We start from the raw sequence: 23,512 nt of genomic DNA on the forward strand, positions 1-23,512 counted from the left end.
GTATCTATCATTAATAATAAAATCCGCGTGAATTTTGTTCGTCCTCCGCCGGGTGACAGTTGGGAAGACATGACACAGCATCCCACCCCTTTGCAAACCAGTTTGTCCGCCCGGGTGGGGCTGGGTAGCTATGGTAGCTCTGTGTACCCACGTAATGACAGATTTAACTTTAAAACCATAAATATATGAACTGTAAGAATTATTTCCCAATCCAGTAAAAGTATTCATGCGATATACATTAGCATTAAAACGTTGCTCGCTCCTAGTAATTTTTACACCCAAGAAGTCTATTGAATTGTTGTTTTCAGTTTCTATGGTAAATTTCACGCGTGGATGAAGAGTGTTAAGGTAATAAAGAAACTCGTAACATTGCCAAATGTCTTTAAACCAGCGTTTTATAGAAGATAAGTTGATGATACTTTTACCCTGTTTAAACAAGCACAAGCTGACATGATTATGAAAGAGAAGAAGCAAATGTATGACCTGATACTGGAACTGGTATTTCCACTAAAGGATTTGCTGAGTAACTGGAAGGCTCTACGCTTTTTGGTGTCAACACCCATCCCTCTAAAAGGAAAAAATGATGCATGGTGGAAAAAGCGTTATAGTATGTCACAGAAGAGCTATTTCTAATCTAAAGAGATGATAACACCGTTCTTATGATTGACGGGGGACGTGGTGGGTAGGGATCAGGAGGGTAGAAGAGACAGCACGCCGGGTTCCAGCGTAGTCATCGTTGCAAACTGAAGTCTAGTACTCTAACTCTCGTGCAAAGGATAAACGCCATCTAATAAACGGAAATTTGAGAATTGTGTTATAGCATGCGCAAATTTTAATATGGATTTGCGTATACGATCAATATGTCACGAAAGACTAAGGTTCTATGCATACGGTTTACATCATTTAATTATTGCTCTTCTCCGTGTGTACGTTTACGCAGTTATATTGCATATCTTGTCTCGTTTCTTACCTACGTATGTATGTATGTATGTGTATGTATGTATGTATGTATGTATGTTATATATATATATATATATATATATATATATATATTATATATATATATATATATATATATATATAATATATATAATATATATAATATATATATATATATAATATAATATATATATATATCTATATATATATATATATATATATATATATATATATATATATATATATAATATATATATATATATATATTATATATTATATATATATATATATATATATATATATATATATATATATATCTATATATATATATTCATAATTACGGAATTTAATGGCATATAAACTTTTTCGAAAAAATGAATCGTATATTTTTACTTATTGTAGCAAACTATATGAAAAAAAAATGTATCTAGGAGCTCTGTGTATCTATATAGGTCTAAAATGAAGGTGTTTTCCGAAGGGTAAACAAGAGGATTGGTGGGCCACGAATGGTCAACTGATGGTTGGACTCTCCGTTATGGTAACATCTTTAGAGATGATAGAAATTATAATAAAAAAAAAAACGATAATAACGACGCTACACACACGAATAACAGCAAGTTATGATCGAAGCACCACCATTTTAAACGAGAGTTCTCCACAGAAACGATGTAAATTCATTGCTAATTAGTTGAAAGTCAAGACCTAATTATCCTTCAGTCGCGGAGAAAAATGTTTTTTCTTCCCTCAAATCACCGAGAAAATTTACTGGTAAACTGGAAAACCGAAGTTTTTCAAACAAGAAAAAGCGAAAACTACAGTAACAAAACGGTATCAAAACTATGCAGAAGGATTGTCAAGATATTAAAAGGATAAGATTCATCGAATTTGGCCCTAAGAAATGGTGGTACTAGCGCGTGCGCACAAAAACACACACAGAATGCTTAAATGAAAATGTTACTACTACATGGGTGAACGGGATTAAATGCGTTACAGATCATGTTGTAAATAACAATAAAAGATATCAATACTTCGATCAACATAAAAATTTAGGGAGGAATAATCTACTTAAATTATATTTTATATTACTTCACTAATCGGCCATGGAAGTTTGAGTGAAAGTGGTTTTTCAGAGGAGTACGAAAGTCAACAAAATGACAGACGTTCAAGGCCTGCCTTGAAAAGACGTTCTGCCTTCAAAAGAGCGAAACCATAAAATAGAGAAACACAAGAACTGCTTTGCCGGCATTGGGCAGCCAACATAACACAAGGGATACTTAATATTTTCGGATCACACTTGAATAAAATGTCAGTATGGTTTTCATTGGCTAACTACTTGGGACGGTTTTGTGCGAAAAACTGTTTTGAATCTGTTGCCTAAACGAAAATGTCTCATGATTTCCAGTTCGTCGTTTGAGAGAGAGAGAGAGAGGTTGGGGGATCTTCGGTATAGAAATGTAGTGTCTGCAGTGGTGTCATTATATTCGCACCTTGCCTTTGGTCGCGTGATACACACCCAACTTCACAGTCCTATAAAAATTGGTGATTGTAAACTGCAATGTGAATCACTTTAATCTCCTCACCCTTCTCTTCACAGGGACTATGCTGTCTCCCACGGCTACAAGTTCATGGGCATTTAGAAAGGTTTTGTTCTTGCAACTGGATCAATTTTTTTCAGGAATATTGTAAGAGATTTTTTTATGAAGTTAATGGCCATTTACAAACGAGTTATGGTTATGTATTTATGTAATTACATACATACATAAGTGTGCATGTGTGTATTTGTGAGAGAGAGAGAGAGAGTTCTACCTTTTTTACCATCTTTCTCTTCCGTTGCGGAAGAGAAACAGAAGCATATTCGATGTACAGCTTGGAAATGGTCGTATTCCCTCTTTTGTGAGCCAATGTCGAGTGTTTGCGCTATTGAGTGGATGGGTACCAGAATAGGAAGACTGCCTCTTACCAGTTTGAAGTAACACTTCGGACAGGAAATGGACGTAAAGTATGATACAGTGATTTTGAAACAAAAGAAATAGGGAACACCAAAGCTGCTCTTCGCAAAAATGCGAATAGCATGGATATTTCAAAGGTGTCAATATAATGGAAAGACTAAATTTGTTTTATGAAACTTGACACTGCAGATTCTAACTGTTAAGGTTAACCAAACTCGACATCAAATACACCAATACAGAGAGAGAGAGAGAGAGAGAGAGAGAGAGAGAGAGAAATGTGTTGGTTGGGGGACCACCGTCTATGGTGGACAACAGAATGAATTCAACAACAAAAGAATATATGTTGAATTTATAAAAAAAAATATTAATAAAATTAGTATCTTGGTTCATTAACAGAACCACGAAATTCAACCTAGCGCTGGCCATGAATTCATTTCAGAATTACTCATTTTAACTGTATCGGCCTAAAGACTCATTAGTAATGAGTTGAAAAACGACGTTCAGCTACAAAACAACTCTCCATATCTCAGTCTGTTAACAAAGAATCAAGAATTTACAATGATTAACCACCAATTCGTTCCTGAGAAAGAAATTTGTATTTTTCCTAACACATGGAGCGCTCCGCCTTTCCTGGTGAATATTCTTGCTGTTCCCTTTCTTCCAGAAGTACATTTACTTAATGTATCAAATATTTTTACAAAACTGAGTGCTGAGGATTTTGTAATCACCCCCATGGTGTCAAAAAAGGACATCTAAGTCAAAGACTTCTGGCAAACTTCTGAACGATAATTGAAAGTTACATCTAAATCCCTTCCCAGTCTCCACCACTCCCATCTTGCAGCTTTATTCTTTCTTTGGACGAGGAAGTCTTGATACGCAGAATTATTTTTTTTTACACTGCTCTTCTTTCTTTGCTCTTTTTTGTATTTTCTCTCGTGAAAATGCGATATGCCGAAGTTACTCGAGCTGTTGAGAGAGAGAGAGAGAGAGAGAGAGAGAGAGAGAGAGAGAGAGAGAGAGAACTTCAGTATGATTAATGGAACTTGCTAAAAATAAAGTGTTTGCCTGATAAAAGAGAAAACGGAAGAGGAGTAATAGTAAGAGAGATAGGAAAAGCGGGCTTCCGTTTTTTTCCAGTTATTTCTTGACTTATGTTTGTTCAATAAAAAAAGCCGTTTCGTAAAGAAGACCGGGAGTTCTGCATGCTGAAACACCGCCGCTGTGTTGTAAATGCCCTTTATAAGTCACTATTTAACGTATATGAAGGTTCTCTCATTCACCTGCGTCTAACTGGTGTTTAATTGTGCTTAAGAGTAGATGTGGTGTTGCTTTTGTAAGGTTGCTTGAATATAAAATAACTATATTGCAAAGGATAATTGAATACTATACACAGATCATAGATGAGACGAAAAACAATTTCAACATTTTATATGAAATCTCTGAAGCTATTTTTCAGATATGTTCAAAGGGAAAATTATTTAGCATTTGTATAATAGTTTCATTGAAACTGTCATAACTAAATGTTGACAGGCGTTTATAGATATTTCAATGCGTCACTAACAGATATGTGGTTGTCATATCCTACAATCCGCGTCTTAGAATGATTCAATATTTTATAGCACTACAGTTGCCATTTATGAAGTGTAAAACCAAGATTATTATAAATTAGTATACGCTGCAAAATCTAAAATAACACGCCACTAAACAAAGGAAATACTTTATCTAACCACGCTCGAAAATTGAACTCAGGCTCGGTCATGACTACGGGGATTAGACTACGAAAACATAGTCTTGGAGTATGGAAATGTATTTTCTTGTTTTAATTCTGCTATAAAACATGTACTTTGAAATAATGAGCATTACAAAAATTTATCTGAATAATTTGGTTTGAGCACTCTATAGTTTACCTTCTACAATGAAAATTTTGATTAAAAATAAGATACAACGATTTAAGAGGAAATTTTCCATTCATAGTTGCGTCACGTTTTCTTATTGAAAACTGCCCTTCTCTTTTAATATACTGAATTTCAGAGCGAGTTCTTAGTCGAGTGATGATAATCTTCATAACAAAAATTATAATAAACATGAAAACATTACATTTCACAGAGGCTATTAATCTTCAGTCTGTAGAAATATGTTTATACTTATCCGTTAATTCTCAAAGTCCTTATTTTTTTTTATTCAACATAAATGTATGCATTTTTAATTACTGCTCTCGTTACCAACAGTCCATGCGCGTAAACTTGCGTCACACAGACTTTTGCAAGACATTAACATACGTTCATCCTGTTCTTTGCTCTTTATGTGCCACCATTTATAATCATATAATTTTGTGTGATATCTCTCTGTACCTCAATGTGCTTCTGTGGATGCGTAAATCTCTGTTTGGTTTGTTGTATATATCATGTAATCTGCACAGAATACATTAAACGCCTGCACTATACTTCGTAAGAGTTTGTGTAAAGTTAAGTATATCTTAGTTTAACCAGACCACTGAGCTGATTAAACGCTCTCGTAAGGCTGGCCCGAAGGATTAGGTATTTTTACGTGGCGCTAGGGACCAATTAGTTTACTTAGCAACGGGACCTAACAGCTGTTGTGGGATCCGAACCACATCGAGCATGAGTTTCTATCACCACCAAATAAATTCGTCTCATTCCTTGTTGACAGAGAGGGAAATCGAACCCGAACGCTGAGAAGATTTGTATAAAGTGCTTATCAGTTGGGTATATGATCTGAGGGGAGACAGAGATTAAATTAATGTATGACCGTAAAATTTTTGCTTACCTTAAATACTTAAAGGATTCGCTCTTGCTTCAAGATTACATGCAACCGTGCCACTAAAGACACATTTAAAATTTTGCACGCATTAAATTAATTATTCATCAGTGCAGAGTAATTGTGCAAACATGCAAATAGGTTTTGTTAATTAAAATCGCAGATAAAAGGTAAATGTAAAAATTGGTCTAACAGCTTACGGTTGATACCGAAATACAGAATAGCCATCAAGTGTCTAGATCGACCCCAGCCAATGTTATTTTAATACAACGACACCATAAAGAATTGTTAGGGTGTGGTGGTAGTTTACGATCATTCCTAAATTGAAACCACCTTCAGTTCGATTGGTATGAACGAAAATGTTTTCTAGTATACTTTTTTTTTCAGAAAAAATACCTGAATGAGCAGTTTTTACACTCACAAGCAATAATCTGTGGTTTGACAGTTAGCTGTACTTTAATTTTGTCGTCCAAGTTGTTTCATTATATTTGAGAATCAGCTAAATATTTTAGGTAGAAGTAAAATACAATTTTAATCTGAATATTTATTCTTAATTTCTTTATCGATTTACAAGGTTACCAATAGCTCGCCCCCCCCAGCCCACAATAAAAGATATAATATTACGAATCATTTTCTTTACTGAAAAAAAACGTAAACTACTAATAGTATTCCAAAGTTAAACGGGAATCAATAACGTAAATTAGGATTTCTGATACTGACAGTGATTTAGTTGATATATACCTTATCTACGGATGGGTTTACAATAAATATATAGTGTATGAAGCTATTAAACCCTAATTTGTCAAAAGATACAGTCTGCTGTTTTCCCTTGTGTCTATGCACAGTCAACAGAATTAAAGAGTATTAAAAAGAATTTTATGAAAAATAGAGACAATATATTTTCATTAGGGGATAAATGCTTTGCAATTTATTTCCTAGATTATCTCCCGGATGCGAAAGCCACAACGCCAACGACTCGGCTGGTGTCACAAATTATTCCCGCCTTTGGCCTTATAAACGATATGGCGGGAGTTTACTGACGCTCGTAAACTTCATCAATTGGAATCGTTGAAGCCACTTGGCCCAGGACCTGGGCCCCGAGAGGAGGCTTTCCCTGCGGAGCGAAGGGAAAGGCGAAGTGGGGGTGCGGGTTTGTAGGTTTATTGAGGTGGGAAGTGAGCCTTATACCAGGACGACTTGGTGTTATTAGCCACAGCTATAATGAAAATAAAATTCATTATAATTACGTATACCAGGACAACCTAATGTTCTTAGTACTGAATAAACGAGAGAATTTTATTTTTTAGATAAACAAGTGGTTTTATTAACATAGATAAACAACTGGTTTCATTAACATAAATTAATAACTCTGTCGCCTTTGCCTCCTTAGTTCTTGAAATTTTGCAACTTTATTAAGAGTAAAACTTTTTTCTATGAAGTTCTCAACCTTATCAAAGTGTAAAAATATTTTTACTCTGTTTTATACTATTTTACTTTCGCAGATATATTAATGGGAAATAAGTCCAGGAAAACAAGAATAATGTACGAGTAAATAACTTTTTTTTTTCCTTAGACTTCCTTATTAATTCCTAGATATTTCCGAGGATGTATGTGTTCATAACTGTTCCTTATTGTATATAAACAACACGACCTCTACCACATATGGTGTGTTTTGAGTGGCATTTCCAAATGGATAATTGTTTTATTATCGCCACTGATGTGTTTGTAATAACCAACATAGCAACAAAAACATCGATAATGAAATTAACAATAAAACAATATTACCATGAGGTGTATTTTTTTGTAAATGCTATAACCTGTAAGAATCCCATAATCCCCTTATTTATTTTGATGAACATTTGAAATTAGGTAACTTTTAAAAATTACGGTTAATATTAATGTCTGCACTGATGCTTAATATGGAACGGCTGTATTTTGATATATATTTAATTTCACAAAAAGAACATATTCGAGTAAGCGTTCCCTTTGTCGTATCTGCAACTGGATTTCATCTTTTGACATTTCACTGAAAATGTATTGGTATGATTTGTTGCCGAGGGATGGTGCATACGCACATTCTCCACAAACTCTCTCTCTCTCTCTCTCTCTCTCTCTCTCTCTCTCTCTCTCTCTCTCTCTCTCTGCTCTTGGTGTAGTGTATGGTTTTTCGACTTGTATATCTTAACGAATTGGAAAATGATTATTAACAAAACAAGTTTAATCTTTCCATAAAGTTGGCCATCGAATCTTCATGTTCTTTTATTTTTTTATTTTTTTTTATCGGCTTATTGTCTTTACGTCCAACTTCGTTTCCGACCTCGTACTCATTTTAGATAAGAACCATTCTCCTTTCTATTCAGGTGCTTGTCCACTTGGTAGTGCAAACACTCGGCATACACTCACATAAGAGGGAGTGCGACCATTGCCAAGTTGTACAGTCAAGTATACTTTTGTTCCCTCTGCAACGGAAGAAGGTGGTAAAAATGGTGAAGTCTCTCTCTCTCTCTCTCTCCTGTCTCGATCTCTCTCTCTCTCTCTCTCTCTCTCAAATACACATACATACTTGTATTTATGTATGGTCGAGTGAATCTATGGGTATAAAACACCAACCTCTTGCAACAACAACCACTCGGCGACTTTAACATTATTTACAATTAATGCAATACTAACAAGTCAAAGGGAAATAACCTCTGCGGAGCTTCTACTTACTAGTATGAAGATAACTAGATCAAGTTCACTTCCTGGTCACGATGAGTGAATGGAAGATATACATTGGGTGCCTTTGAGATGAAAGGGCTGGGTGAAGGAGTAAAAGAACTTGATAGGTGGAATGGAAAAAATTCTTGGTGACCAACAATTGAGGGAATGCTTTGCCAAACGAAAGCCGATCGTGCGCTGTAAGTATGTGTATGTGTGTATGTGTGTATGTATGTGTATATATATATAATATATATATATATATATATATATATATATATATATCTATATATGAAAATGAAGTATATATATATATATATATATATATATATATATATATATATATGTGTGTGTGTGTGTGTGTGTGTGTGTGTGTGTGTGTGTTTGTTGTTTCCTAATGAAAACCATAACAAAGTCGTCAAAATAAATGTTTCTCTCTCTCTCTCTCTCTCTCTCTCTCAAAGGCTAATATAATCACTTGAGTCTGGTCGATGAAGTTTTGCTAGAAAGGAAAAAGCAAGGTAATGTGACAAGAGCTGCCCTCTTTGTCCGGAGAAGGCTCCATCCCGGAGTTAGGGGGGGGGTGGGGGGGGGGATGGGGGGGGGATGGGGCTCCAGTCTGGCAGAAGGGGTTACCGGGGCCCATTGTGGGTGAATTGCTAAAATTCTTTTTTTTCTGTTTTTTACTAGAATATTGTTAGGAAGGGAAGCGTTTTTTCATTAGAGGGCTATTTAATTATCTTATTTCTTAACTGCGATAATCATATTCACTTCGTTAATAGGTGCTTTCAACGCATCTTTCTCATTTATTTCCAGCCGAAAATAAAGACTTTGTGATTTTCTATTTCCTTTCGTGCGTGAAAATTTAATACTGTGTTTGCTGACTTCAGAATGGGTCTGTATACGGTAGTGCCAAGAAAATTAGCATCGTCAAGTAAAATTTGTGATAATGAAACATACGAATAAATATGTAGAATTTTAGATTCTACATTCGTACTCTTTGTTTAATAAGGAGAATTACATGAATAAATAATTATAAGTATAAAATCATACCCATTCAAGTAAATGACAACATCAGGAATGGTTAATGGTTGGGCAAAGGGTTTTTTACGACCGCATGCCCTTGCAAAGAACCTTAGTAATGCCTACGGTGCACCGCATGATGTGCACTAACTTCGGAATCATACGCTTTTCCCCTTTGAAAACATCAGCTATGATACGCTTTTAACCAATTTGCCTTATGACTACTTTTTCTCATAACGTTGTTTGTTGTTTCTTAGGATCTCGCACCGATATCCTTTATTCGCTATCAACCTTCAGTAGAGGATGATCGTGTACACTCTTAAAAAGGCAAATGTACACCTTCCTCAACATAAACACATATAAATATAGTTATGCATGTGTGTATAATACAAGAACACTGAAAAGCGCAAAAATCTCCTTGTAATGCAAAGAAAGTTCCTTCTCTCCTTTCATCTGATGAGTAAACCGAGACGTTTCCTTCTACACGAAAAAACACGAATATACAGTTTTTTCGCTGCTGAATAGACAGACTTCCTCCCATTCAAATGTTGCAGCTGGAAACACTTTTGGAAAATTGAGGAACTCGTTCTCCTATTGAATTTGTGGAAATTCTCTCTCTCTCTCTCTCTCTCTCTCTCTCTCTCTCTCTCTCTCTCTCTCTCTCTCTGTTTTTATCTATGCCGACATAAGTTTTAAACTTATATTGAATCAGTGGCAGGTTCTAAAACTAATATCTTCAATATCTGTAGACATTGCATATATCGTCCACGCAACTTTACTATGTTTAGCGATCATCTGGTGTTAAACGTCTTTTTTTAAACCGTATAGGTAGCGTTACTTGCTGCACGTAGCAAGTCTATAGAATATATTTTCACAGATTATCAAGAAATAGTTCCAACCCATCTTACTGAATAAGAAGTTAATCTTTGCTGCTCTACTTGACAAATAATACTCTAGATGGTTCGAAGAGAGAGAGAGAGAGAGAGAGAGAGAGAGAGAAGGGAGAGAGGGGGAGGAGAGATTTCGGGAGAGGGGAAGGGGGGAGGGGGGAGGGGGAGGGGGGGAATCGTAATTCTCAAGTAAATAGACCGAAAGTGGGTTTTATGTAAACGTAGACAGTTGCTGTTTATTTAGTCCTCTCAAGCAGGTCCTACAATAGAAGCGAAAACGCCATTTTTCCAAAGTGATTTTAAATCAACTAGGTGTATCCCGTTCGAGAGATGGTGGGAGTGACGAAAGATTCTCTGGTGTTGACAGATCGAGGGAGCGTCGACATTGCGGACATTGTGATCAGATTGAAAGATCCACACGACATATCTGGTGGGGATGAAGAACAGAGCCTCCAGTCGTTCATGTGCATGAGACCCGACCTGAATGAGCGAAGCGGAGAATGGTGGTGTTATCGCCGGAGGAAATCTGATAAAAGCTTTTCAAGCTATTCCCATGTAGTATGTGTGTGTATAAATTATATATATATATATATATATATATATATATATATATATAGATAGATATATATATATATATATTATATATATATATATATATATATATATATATTACTATTATCTATATACACGCACACACACGCAAATATACTATATACATATATATATATAATATTATATATATATATATATATATATATATATATATGTGTGTGTGTGTGTGTGTGTGTGTGTGTGTGTGTGTGTGTGTGTGTGTGACACTGCATTTGAGGGCATTTGGCCACATAAGGTAAATTCGATTAATTCCCAAAATGATCCGACCGCTTCCTTGAAAAGGAAAACATTTTGAACACTGTGCAATGATTTTAGTATTGAAGAAATACTGTCAGGATATAAATTAGCTTTTAAAATATAAACTAACAGTACTACGAAAGTGATGTACGAATTGTTATTGCCATTCAACAATATATAAAAAAAATCGATAATTTATCATAATTAATTCATTCATCTTTCAGACGTCAAACTTACACAATAACCACTGAGCATACACTCCACTACATCATTGGTCAGTTTATATTAATTTGAAGCATGTAAAATAGTATATTCACATACTAGTGCCTAAGTATTACGACAGCAACAGTCCTACGTCCTGATTCAGGTAGTGTTCTTTAATTAACCATGGCTATAAATAATGAGTTCGAATTATATATATATATATATATATATATATATATATATATATATATATATATATATATATATATATATATATATCTATATATTGCCTCTTATATTTTAATTTTTGTCTATAATGACCACTCTTCAATTATCAGTGTGTGTGTGTGCCGGTTTTCTTTCTGCTTTTCACTTAGTTTTGTGGTAGTTGAGCTCTTTATCATCCTGGCAGAAAGTTTTGTGTTATCCGCCAATGTCTTCTTGTCAGTCGGTTAGGAAGAATGTTTGTCTCATGCTTGGTAGCTGAGGTAGTTCGCAATCAGGACATGTAGTCTGTTAGAAATCAAGACATGCAATCATTTTGTGTTAGTCATTTGGTTTGTCATGTGTCTACTTTCTGGAATGTAGTCCACTCTGCCTCATTTTTTGGTCTCGTCCCTCCATTCTGTAACCTGGTCCTTCTTAGAAGGATCATCAGCAGTTTAAACGAGGTTCATCTTTAAGAAGCCTCGACTAATATAGAGTGTCAGTGTTTAATCAAGACTAAACATTTGCCACTTTTATTATTCGCCTTTGGACAACGTTGCTCTGGTTTATGTAATTTAGTGTCGCTTTTGTTGGTGCGAGTTTGTTGTTACCAACAAGTTTTTATACAAGAATAGTAGACTCTTATCTATAGCTATTATCACTGTTTGTCAGAAATAAAATACACTGTCGTTCCTTCGAAGCTGACATTCCGAAAAGAATACACCGTCCGAGAAAGCGTTTCATTTTAGGTCCAGAATTAAAATATCTTTATCCACTGAGATTGGGAAAATCGCCTTATCAGCGATGGTTCAGACAAAGGTTCATTTTACATTAACCTAATATTATTCTTACAATTATTGTTATTCATGAAGTAGTGTGTAAACAATCTAAACAATATACAGGTTAATAAACTTTGTCTTCGTCATTTTTTTTTTCTTTTTTTATAACACACGGGAGCATTTATTTTTACAGAAGTTAAAAAATGATAAATTGGCATTTGCTATAAGTAAAAAGAAAAGAATGAGTATGGTAAACCTTTCACCCAATTTTCACGTTGAAGTTACAATTGATCGTCTGTTTGTAGATGGGAGACCAGGAGAGGACAATTGATCGTTTCGTTGTTATACAGAAGGAAGGAAGGAAGACGCGATTCATAACTCGTATGTGAGCTAATATATACGAGGGCGATAAATATATGAAATAGGAAAAGATACTCTTTTTCCTCTGCGCCTAAACCGATGCTGTTTCTTCCCGTAAATTTATCTTTCATACACTGATTACAGTCACGATTTATTTCCTTCCTTTCGTCGGTTGAATGATGAAATGCGTTTTATTGGATCACTTCTGCTTCTTTCCTCGTGCCATCTTTTTCTTATACAGTATACCGTCGTAAGCCTTTTTGTTTTCCCCCGAAAAACGTAATATATAGCGTCATAAAAATAAATGAAAACTGCTTTCTGAAGATTTCTATGGAGATTTCGCTAATAATAAAATTTCTCCATATTGAACGTATTACTTTACAGATGTGTTAACTTCCGGAAACTATTACAAAATACTGACTTTTTGTCATTAGATTGATTTTTTTTTTCATTAAATAACAACCAAAATCAGTAATGAAAAATTTTGCTAAATTATGCGTCCTGTTTATAAATTATCATTGGCCTAAGCAATAGATATCTCATATATCAAGTAAATGCACAAGAAAACCGCATTCAGTTTAATTTATAACATCAATTGAAACTGTTAACAATGTTCTATATAATATGTATATATATATATATATATATATATATATATATATATATATATATATATATTCATTTATATGTGTGTGTATATATATATATATTATATATATATATATATATATATATATATATATATATTCTCAGTAATTGGGCGGCTACTTGGGAATCTTAGCTTGATGATAAATAATAATGAAAAGACCAGGAAGAACATTCTTTATTTTACGAGCTTTCGAGGACCACCTTTCACTCACCTGGATTTTAGAGTACTGTCTTTTTGCTTAAATGGACTGGACCTTTGAACAATAACTCGTCCGGTATTCAACTAGCTATCATATAGTTTCATAGTAGGTACACAAAGTGGGTCGTTAGCCATTTTATTTTTGAGTGTGGTAATTTGTTTACCTTTCGTCTTATTACTATTTCTGTTTTTGCATGTGTTGCTTTGTTTTAGTTTGTTCGTAACTTTTAATTTTTAGTTTGTATGTGATGTTCGTTTTATTTTATGTTTTTACTTAAGCTTTTAAGACAATTCATTTTAATGTAATTTTTTGGTGTTTTCTCATCCTTGTCATTTTTTCAGCCTGAAGATGAGGTTTTGAACCTCAAGAGCTCGTAAAATAAAGAATGTTCTTCCTGGTCTTGGTATTATTATTTATCATCAAGCTATATATATATATATATATATATATATATATATATATATATATATATATATATATATATATAGATATATATATATATATATAGATTTATATATATATATATATATATATACAATATATATATATATCTATATATTATATATGTATATATATATAGATATATAGATATATATATATATATATATATATACATACATCTACATACATCATACTACATCATACATACATACTACTCCCATACATACTACATATATATATATATATATATATATATATATATATATATTTACTACATACCTACATATATACATATATATAATATATATTTATATATATATATATATATATATATATATATATATATGAAACAATGTAAGTGCATACGAACTGAATATGCCTCAGCAACTCCAGTATTTTTTCAAGAGGAATGAAAGGCAGCTACAACACTACATTCCCGTGTAATTCCAGTTCACTGCATTTTCAAAGACAGTGTCTTAGAGTCTGCGCACAGATAATTTGATAGGAACTCCGCTTTTAAGGGATAAAAAGAGACCGTTCTGACCACACTAATTGTTCTCTCTTCTCTCTCGTCTCTCTCTCATCTCTCTCTCTCTCTCTCTCTCTCTCTCTCTCTTCTTGCAGAGAGATCATTTCGATTGGTTTCATACCTTTCGTCACAGTAAGCGTACTGTTCACATAGCCATCTCACACGTGCGTTTTCGTCACTTAGCAAATGACATTAATACTTGATCCACACATGATGTACTAAAATTCCATATGAATTTGTATTTTTTTATTATTTGTTTAATTAGCATGGTCACTGGAAGACAGTTAACGTAGTTTTCAAATAGTTTAACTACCCCCTTGGTTTTGTTAACAGCTCACTGCCTTTCAGCGGCCGTTCTGGTTCTGTCCCTAACCAACCACTAATGATTTTGCTTTCTTCCTGAGGTTGACGGAAACTTAAGTCAGTTACGAAGGAGATTTCAATCACGAAGGGTCCTCGTAACTCAGATACTCTGAGCTCTATTGACTATATAAGGATATACAGTTATCTCTTTGAAGTGACGACGGCTATTCCTTTCGACATGTAATCTCCGTTTAAACCCTCCAGAAGAAGCATTCCTTCATCGCAGTCTCTCACTCTACACGTACTTCGCCTTCGTCCCGGAGGTATGATATCGGGATATCATGAATTATGTACTACGTGGACGTCAGTTTGGACTGTTGGTATATATATATTTAGATTTTCCAAGGTATGTAACTTGCCAAGTGTTATACGTGCTGCACATGATCATATTAAATTTAGATATATGCATACGTATTGTGTAGTGTTTAATTAGGCATTTGGTAACATTTTAAGGTATTTTGGAAGTGGCTGAATACTGCGGCTCCCCCAAGCTTCACGATGATCAACTTTGTGTATTACTACCGCATCAGCACCTGGATGATAGGACAGTTCGCTATTACAATAAATTACTTAATTTTTCTTAAATTTATTTCAATTAACCTTATCAATTTCCCGGTGTATGAATAAAAATTCGCGAAAGGCGACCGTGACAGGATTAGGCATTATAGGTTACGTGCGTGACATAGGACGTGAATTGCGGTGAATTGGAGGTTTCTTCCTGTGGGGTTTGTTCACTTACAATATTTTATCTCTCTTATGCGGGTTTCTTTAAAGTTCTGTGTCATTTTTGCTAATTCGTAGCTAATGTTTATCACTTGGTGATTTATTTAAGAGTTCAGTTGTAAAATATTTTTCGATTCTTAGTTTGATGTTTTATCCCTTTGCCAAATAATTTTAGTATTTGAGTACCCCTAATTTTCGCGTTGCTGTGAAAGATTTGCTTAGTAAACTTTGTTGGCATATATGTTACTAAGTATCGTTTACCATTTTTTTTTTGAAATTTCGCTGTGTATGCAGTAATTATACTTTATATTGTGTTTGTGTTATTTGTCTTCATAATGGGCTGAATTGGTATTGTGCTAATTGGTCAGCGTAAGATTATTAGGACGAAGGTTACAGAATGTGCCAACCGTTCTTCACAGTACCTTTCATTAGATAACACTGCAAAAAGTCTGAGCGGGTGTTCTCTTGGAGTACAGGAAAGATTAAGTGACTTGGATTCCCAAAATACAGACTCTAAAATTTTCAGGGGAATTTAGAGACTAGGATTTGGGAGGCTGCGCTCTCTGCATGTCCAATCGTACTATGATAAATTTCAGGTATTGTGCCTTTGTTGGATGTTAGTGTCAATGCTGGAAGCCCTCCACGTTCATCTACTACTGATATTGCTAGGAGCCTTTTGAGGCACCCACTGCACTCTACCAACATTCCAAAGTAAGGAAGTGAAGATTTTTTGAAATTCATCGAAAGAATTTTTAACCACGACCCAAGTTTTAATATCCAGACAGGGACTTGCTTTTACTTTTTGAAGCAACAAGTATGGGTGGGGCAAATGTTTACTTGGTTCATTGGAGGCCGACAAGAAAGTTACAAAGAGGCCAAAGACTTAATGATTCAGGGCTTTTTGCCTCGAGTGATTATGAAAGTCGCTGTAATTAAGAAATTGACCTGTCTACATCTCAAAGAAGGAGACGAGCCCCTTTGTTTTTTCTTATCAGCAACCTTAGGACTATAGTCGAAAATTTAAATTTAAAATATTTAAATATTGATGTTGATGAGGTTGTTAGATATTTTCGTTTGGGTCTGCACTCAATGATAGATTAAACTCATATGGTTCATATCACTAATGTGACTCATCCATCACTTAAGCAAATCATAGATAATTTCTTTTCACGCATGTGAAAGGTATGAACAGGGTCAGGCGAAAGGCAAATTATCGGTCAGGGATAAAGTTGTAGCTCATTCAAAGTCATTCCAGGAAAAGACTAATACAATGGCTGTTAAAACTAAAACGTTCCGACCAAAGCTTGTAATTTTTGTACTTAGTACACTTAAATTAAAGTGTACTAAGTTTATGCCACCCCTTCTGTCAAATTGATTTATTGAAATTGCATAAAAAGTTGTGTAAAATGTGGGTAATTTTAATCATGCCACTTTTAAAGCATGTAAATTCAGATTTCGAAGACCTTGTTCACATTGTTCCACAGTTATCATATGGAGTATCTTGTTGGAACTTAGTCTTGATATGATTAATAATAAAGCAGTCTTCCAAGGAAGCAAGCGTGGGATAGAGTATTACCTAAATGTTACACCGGTTTCAGTTCTTCCTACTTTTACATTTTTTTGTATAAATGTCATGATAGGCTTTACAGGGGTCTTAAAGATTCATGGATCACAAAACACTTTTATATCTAGCAAGTTAGCTTCCTGTTTAACATTTAAAGTCATTAGCTACTAAAAGTAAAAAAACTGACTGTGAAAGGGTTTAATGGTCAAAAGGAATATTCTACTAGTCCTTGTTGAAGTTCCCTATTAAACTGGGGAATGAAACCTTTGATATTTTCTGCTCTAGGTTTGTACCCTCTATAAACTTGCAATTGAGTTTACCTGGTCTTGGCATGTAGTTAGTATATGCTGAGTAAAATTTTGTATTTGCGGACAATGCTTTTATCAACCATTCTCAGAGCATTGATGATGTTCAGCTTTTTTTGTTAGTAGATTTTTCACATTGTCTTTTGGGAAGAGACTAGTGATAGGGAGTCCCTAATTCGTCTGTGTATATTGAGACTTCTTTAGGAATAATGCTTATGGGGAATGTTTTGATAGGTTCTTATTAATCTAATTCACTAAAAGGTAATGAAAAGTTGGCCTCGAAACCATTGAGGGAGAAAAATTTCTAATACTGAACACTGTACATATTACTTTCCCTAGCCATTCATATTTTTCTAGCTACTAGTGTATCAGTGAATGAAGAATTTTACGAACTCAATGACATTACAACAAATTGTTCTTTTACTGTGCTTTCAGATAGAGGGACTATTATTGATAGGAAACTGCAAGAAGCAACTGATCAGATTTTGAATATGGAGAGCCAAATTTATTTGAACTATGATCAGAAAGTTTACAGTGATGAATCTAATCGGCTCGATGATTTCTCTGTGGACTACACTTTCAGAAATTTGCACACAAAGGTGATGGACGCATAGTTTGTTCCCCTGTTATGGAATGGGAAGGTATCGCACCTCCTTTCGAGAAACGAGTCTCTTTTCCCAAGGCTGTTTTTCTCAATCAAATTTGAAAAAATTACTTCGTAAGAAAGGTGCTTGCAGTTGGTAGATACTGCATAAAAGGAGCAATTGAAGGCGGGTATTATTGAGCCTAGTTTGGACTTGGAGGTATTTTAAGGCTGAATATCCTAACTACTCCTTCTTACCTCATATGCCAGTCTTTAAGCCAGAAAGGGAAACTACTAAGTGTCGCATAGTATTTCTTTCTAATTTGCAGGAATCCTCTTGAGAGACTGTCACTGTCACATAATCAATGTATTGTATGCTGGGCCTAACTTAAAATCAAAAAGCTCTCCTCTGCATTTCTTAATATTAGGTTTGATGAAAAAAAAATTTTATTTTTGATTTGAAGAAAGCTTTTAATATGTTGGCTTTAAGTGAAATTGATCAGTCTAGCTATTATTTTTTTTGGTTTCGAATGTCACCACAGGTGATTACACCCCCAGTTGCTATAAAACTGTCAGGCTTTCATTTGGACTTCGGTGTAGCCCATTTCTTTTGATGGCTTTTCATGTATTACATGTTAATCTTGACTTTCCAGTAATGATTCAAGAATGATGAAACTCAAGAACTTATATATTGCTTAATATCATATGGATAATGGTGCGTCACAATGAACAACAACTCTGATGACTTGAGGTGGGGGCCTACGACAGTTAGCTGGCATATTCCAAACTTTTAAATTTGAAATTCAGCAACTGTTTGACTAAATGATATTGATCTGCATCTGACATAGATCCGGTCAGAAGTTCTTACCCCGGAGTCACAATTGTTTAGGGCTTGAATGGAATAGACTTTCGGATGATCTTTTTCACTAGGCCAATTTCCCTTGACCTAGAAGCTAATACCAAAGATTAATTCTTAGTCAATTGCCACTCAGTTCGATATATTTGGTTTCAACTTGCCTTTATTTAACCGATGTAGCTTTATATGCATAACTTGCAATGTCACAAGGGTTTTTGAACTGACCAGCCTCCTTAATAGTCAACAGCTTAAAGACTGAGGATTCTGTAGACAGTGTAATTCATCGCCCCCTCTTAAAGTAACTCGTTTTGTGGGTCGAAGGGATGGTGAGTATCATATTGTTTTTACTGATGCCAGTTGCGACATATATGGGTGTGTAATTTATTTATTGAATGTTGAGTCTGGCAAACTTACTTTTATTAATGATAAAAATTGGTTGGTTAATACCCAATTGAAAGGTAAATCCATACCATCTTTAGAGATACACTCATTAATCTAGGAGTCTAACAATCTGTTGGTCTTTATTTGGATCTTGCTGGTCCCAATTGTATAAAACCTATAAAGGTGACAAAGATTTGTCTATTTTCAGATTCTTCTTGTGCCCTCCAGTGGTTAATAAGTTCTTCGCTTCAACTTAAGAAAATGAACCAATGTTCTACTTTTGTATTGAACAGAATTTACAGTATACAAAAACTGTGTGAAACATATCCTGTTCATTTTGGGTTTATTAATGGCAAGGAGAATCCTGCTGATATGGTAACCAGGTGCACATCTTATAAATTGTTAATGAAGTCCTTTTTTTTTTTTTTTTTTTTTTTTTTTTTTTTTCCCTTTCAGGCCCGGCCTTGAGTAATATTAGGGCGCAAGCCATGCAGTTCACTATTCCTCAAGTGGGTTATCTTTCTGGAAATTACATGAATCTTTCTGATGTTCCTTTAGTTAAGAGAAATTACTTGGTGAACATTTCTAATTTTTCTGACTTCCGAAGACTTGTTTTGCTGTACCGTCGGTGCATAATATGCATACCAAATGGAAGGCTAAAGTGAGAAGACTGTTGATGTACAAGAAGATAATAATTTTTTTGCTTTAGCTCTTGTACATTTGATTTTGACCGATCAACAAAATCTTTGCTGATGTTTTGGAGCATTTTTCTAAGGGTTTTTCTGCAGCAAAGGATATACCAGTATAGTTTCTCAGTTTAACTTGTTTGTTGATAACAATGGCATTTTGAGAGTGAAGAGCAAATTTAAGAAAAAAAAAATTTCCTATTCATTTATCAAAAGAGTCATTTACTTAATTATATTGGATATTATAAAAGTCATTTAACGAAGTTAATTATATTGGATATTCATCACAAATTAGCTCATTCTGGATGCTGTGCTCTTCTTTCTGAATTAAGAAGACATTATTTTATTCCTAGAAATTTTTCAGTGGTTAAAAAGATTCTGAGGCAATGTGTTTCACTGCAAAGAGATTTAATGCACGCCCTGTCAATTTAAATCAGAATAGTTACAAGGAATTCAGGGAAGACCCACCAGCTGTGCCTTTCGGCAATGTTTTTCGTAGATTATATAGGGCCTTTTACAGTTAACTGGAGAAGGAAAGGGTAAGGTATGGCTATTATGTTTTACTTGCACTTGGTCTCTTGCAATTAATTTAAAAATTTGTAGAACACATCAATGTGCCAGATTTTCTTAGGGCATTTTCTCTTCATTGCTTCGAGTTTGGCATTCCACAGTTATGCATTAGTGACTTAGGGTCACAATAGTTGCAGGAGCTAATGTCATATCTTCATTTTTGAATGACCCACACACACTGTTGGTATTTTGAGGAACGTGGTGTTAACCATTAACTTTCAACAATATTTCAAAGGATGTAGTCAGTTGGCTCCCTTGTCGAGATTTGTGTCAAGTTAACAAAGCGACTCTCTATGGGTCCATCAAGAACAATATTCTCTCCTACTTTGATTTGTTTTGAGTTTTACTGTATGTCATGTGGTCACTTGGTAAATCGACGACCAATATCTTTTAAAGAGGCTCTTAGGGATAGTGCAGCGAAGACCTTCCTGAACCAATAACACCCGAAATGTTAATTAGGGGTATGAGCTTTCCTCACTCAATGTCATTCCAGATTTACAACCTTTACCCAATATGAAGAATTTATCCTTGTGGAGCTACTAATAATTTTTGAACCACTGTCTAGGATTAGGAGTAAACTTAGATATTTACCATCATGAGTTTTATGCAAACACTTTTAAGCCAAGCAGTTGATAGGAAGGGTAGATATTGCCCGGTGACTCATCATCCTCTAAAAGTAGGTGACATTGTTTTGATCAAGGAAGATAATACTAAGATTAACAATTATCCCTTTAGGTCGGATAAAGGAAACTTCTACGAATGATCTTGGGGAGACTACACATGCTGTAGTATTTAAAGGCCGTACCAGACAAATGTGTAAACTCCACGTTAATAAACTAATACCTTATCTTTCCTTAGATGATGAAGACTCAAAGTCCAGTGATTGTTGCAAACTTAGACAAATCATCACCAGCTTCTGAGGAGGCCTAAAAGAAAGGCTGCTGTGGAAAGCCGGAGAAAAAACCTCTGAAATGTTGAATTTATAAACTTTGATAAATTTAATTTTTTTGTATGCATTGTAATATATGTTATGTATTTGGCAAAATCCAAGAACACATGTTTTTGGATTCGTTCCCCTGCAGTGTACTAAAATTCCATATGGAATTTGTATTTTTTTTATTATTTGTTTAATTAGCATGGTCACTGGAAGACAGTTAACGTAGTTTTCAAATAGTTAACTACCCCCTTGGTTGTTAACAGCTCACTGCCTTCCAGCGGCCGTTCTGGTCCTGTCCTAACCAACCACTAATGATTTTGCTTTCTTCTGAGGTTGACGGAAACTTAAGTCAGTTACGAAGGAGATTTCAATCACGAAGGGTCTCGTAACTCAGATACACTCTGAGCTCTATTGACTATATAAGGATATACAGCTATCTCTTTGAAGTGACGACGGCTATTCCTTTCGACATGTAATCTCCGTTAAACCCAGCCAGGAAGAAGCATTCCTTCATCGCAGTCTCTCACTCTACACGTACTTCGCCTTCGTCCCAGGATGATATCGGGATATCATGAATTATGTACTACGTGGACGTCAGTTTGGACTGTTGGTATATATATATATTTAGATTTTCCAAGGTATGCAACTTGCCAAGTGTTATACGTGCTGCACATGATCATAATTAAATTTAGATATATGCATACGATAATTGTGTATGTTTAATTAGGCATTTGGTAATTTAAGGTATTTTGGAAGTGGCTGAATTACTGCGGCTCCCCCAAGCTTCACGATGATCAACTTTGTGTATTAGCTGCCGCATCAGCACCTGGATGATAGGACAGTTCGCTATTACAATAAATTACTTAATTTTTCTTAAAATATTTCAATTAACCTTATCAATTTCCCGGTGTATGAATAAAAATTCAGCGCACATGACGAACATCAGTCCTTAATAAAACCCATGAGGTGGATGGCTGGAAAAACTGGAGAGGTTTGAACGGACCTTACCCGGAATGAGGGGTCATGCATAAGACCTCCTCTCGACAAAGACGAGAATTGTAAGGCACAGGGTGTGAAGAAGTTAAGGTTATAATATAAAACTTTTAAAATTTAATCTCTCTCTCTCTCTCTTCTCTCTCTCTCTCTCGTCTCCTCTCGTCGTCTCTCGATCCTCATCTCCCTCATCTCTCTGCTGGTAAATAGTAATACCAAAGCCGTGAAATCTAAAGAAGTGAGGCAATGGAAAGGACAAAAAAGTCCCTCGGAATGGCAAGAACGGAATCTTGGAGGAAGGCGAATATGCTGGGAAGAAATACGCGAAGGAAAATTCGATGAGACGCAAAACTCATGTTTTTGTTTGTTTTTATTTTTGCCACGCGTATTCGAATAAGATATCTGTGTTACAATTTAATGGAACATTTCAAAGGATATTTCATATGATCTTGCATGAGATAATGTTTATTTTGGTCAAAATAACTGAATCGTTTGATAATTTCTTTTTAGATATTTGGAATACCAATACATTTAAGTAGGAAGTTACTTTAATTTTCGAATGATTTTTACAATGAAATAGAGAACCTATTTTGAGACTATTAGGTTTTATATGAGAACATTTATCAGACCCACTCAGCCTGTTATTATACAACGAAATATTAAATACTGGAGGGTTTTCTGCTTACTGTATTCAAAATTTGGGATTGTCACTAGATCTTCACTACATTGAATATCAATCCACACAACGTGATATTTTAGGGTTAGGCAAAATGGTACTAAAGTACTTTGTTTTGACGTTATAAATAAATATGCAGAATGTACACTACATGTTTTACTGCAAGCAGGAAACCGCATTTTTAGACAAATGTTTATTTTCTGCACCACGACTTGTCATTAAAAATGAAACTGATAAGCCGCACAGTTCTGCGTGCAATAAACATTTGTTATGCAGATTATTTCAACGCATCTCGAACTTATGTCTTCATACATCTTTCATAAAGCTGTTGGACTGTGACTAAACGAATCGATTTTGTTTACCATTCACCCTGACGGAATAA

The sequence above is a fragment of the Macrobrachium nipponense genome, chromosome 17 (assembly GCF_015104395.2).
Source record: "Macrobrachium nipponense isolate FS-2020 chromosome 17, ASM1510439v2, whole genome shotgun sequence".
In the NCBI taxonomy this organism is placed as follows: domain Eukaryota; kingdom Metazoa; phylum Arthropoda; class Malacostraca; order Decapoda; family Palaemonidae; genus Macrobrachium; species Macrobrachium nipponense.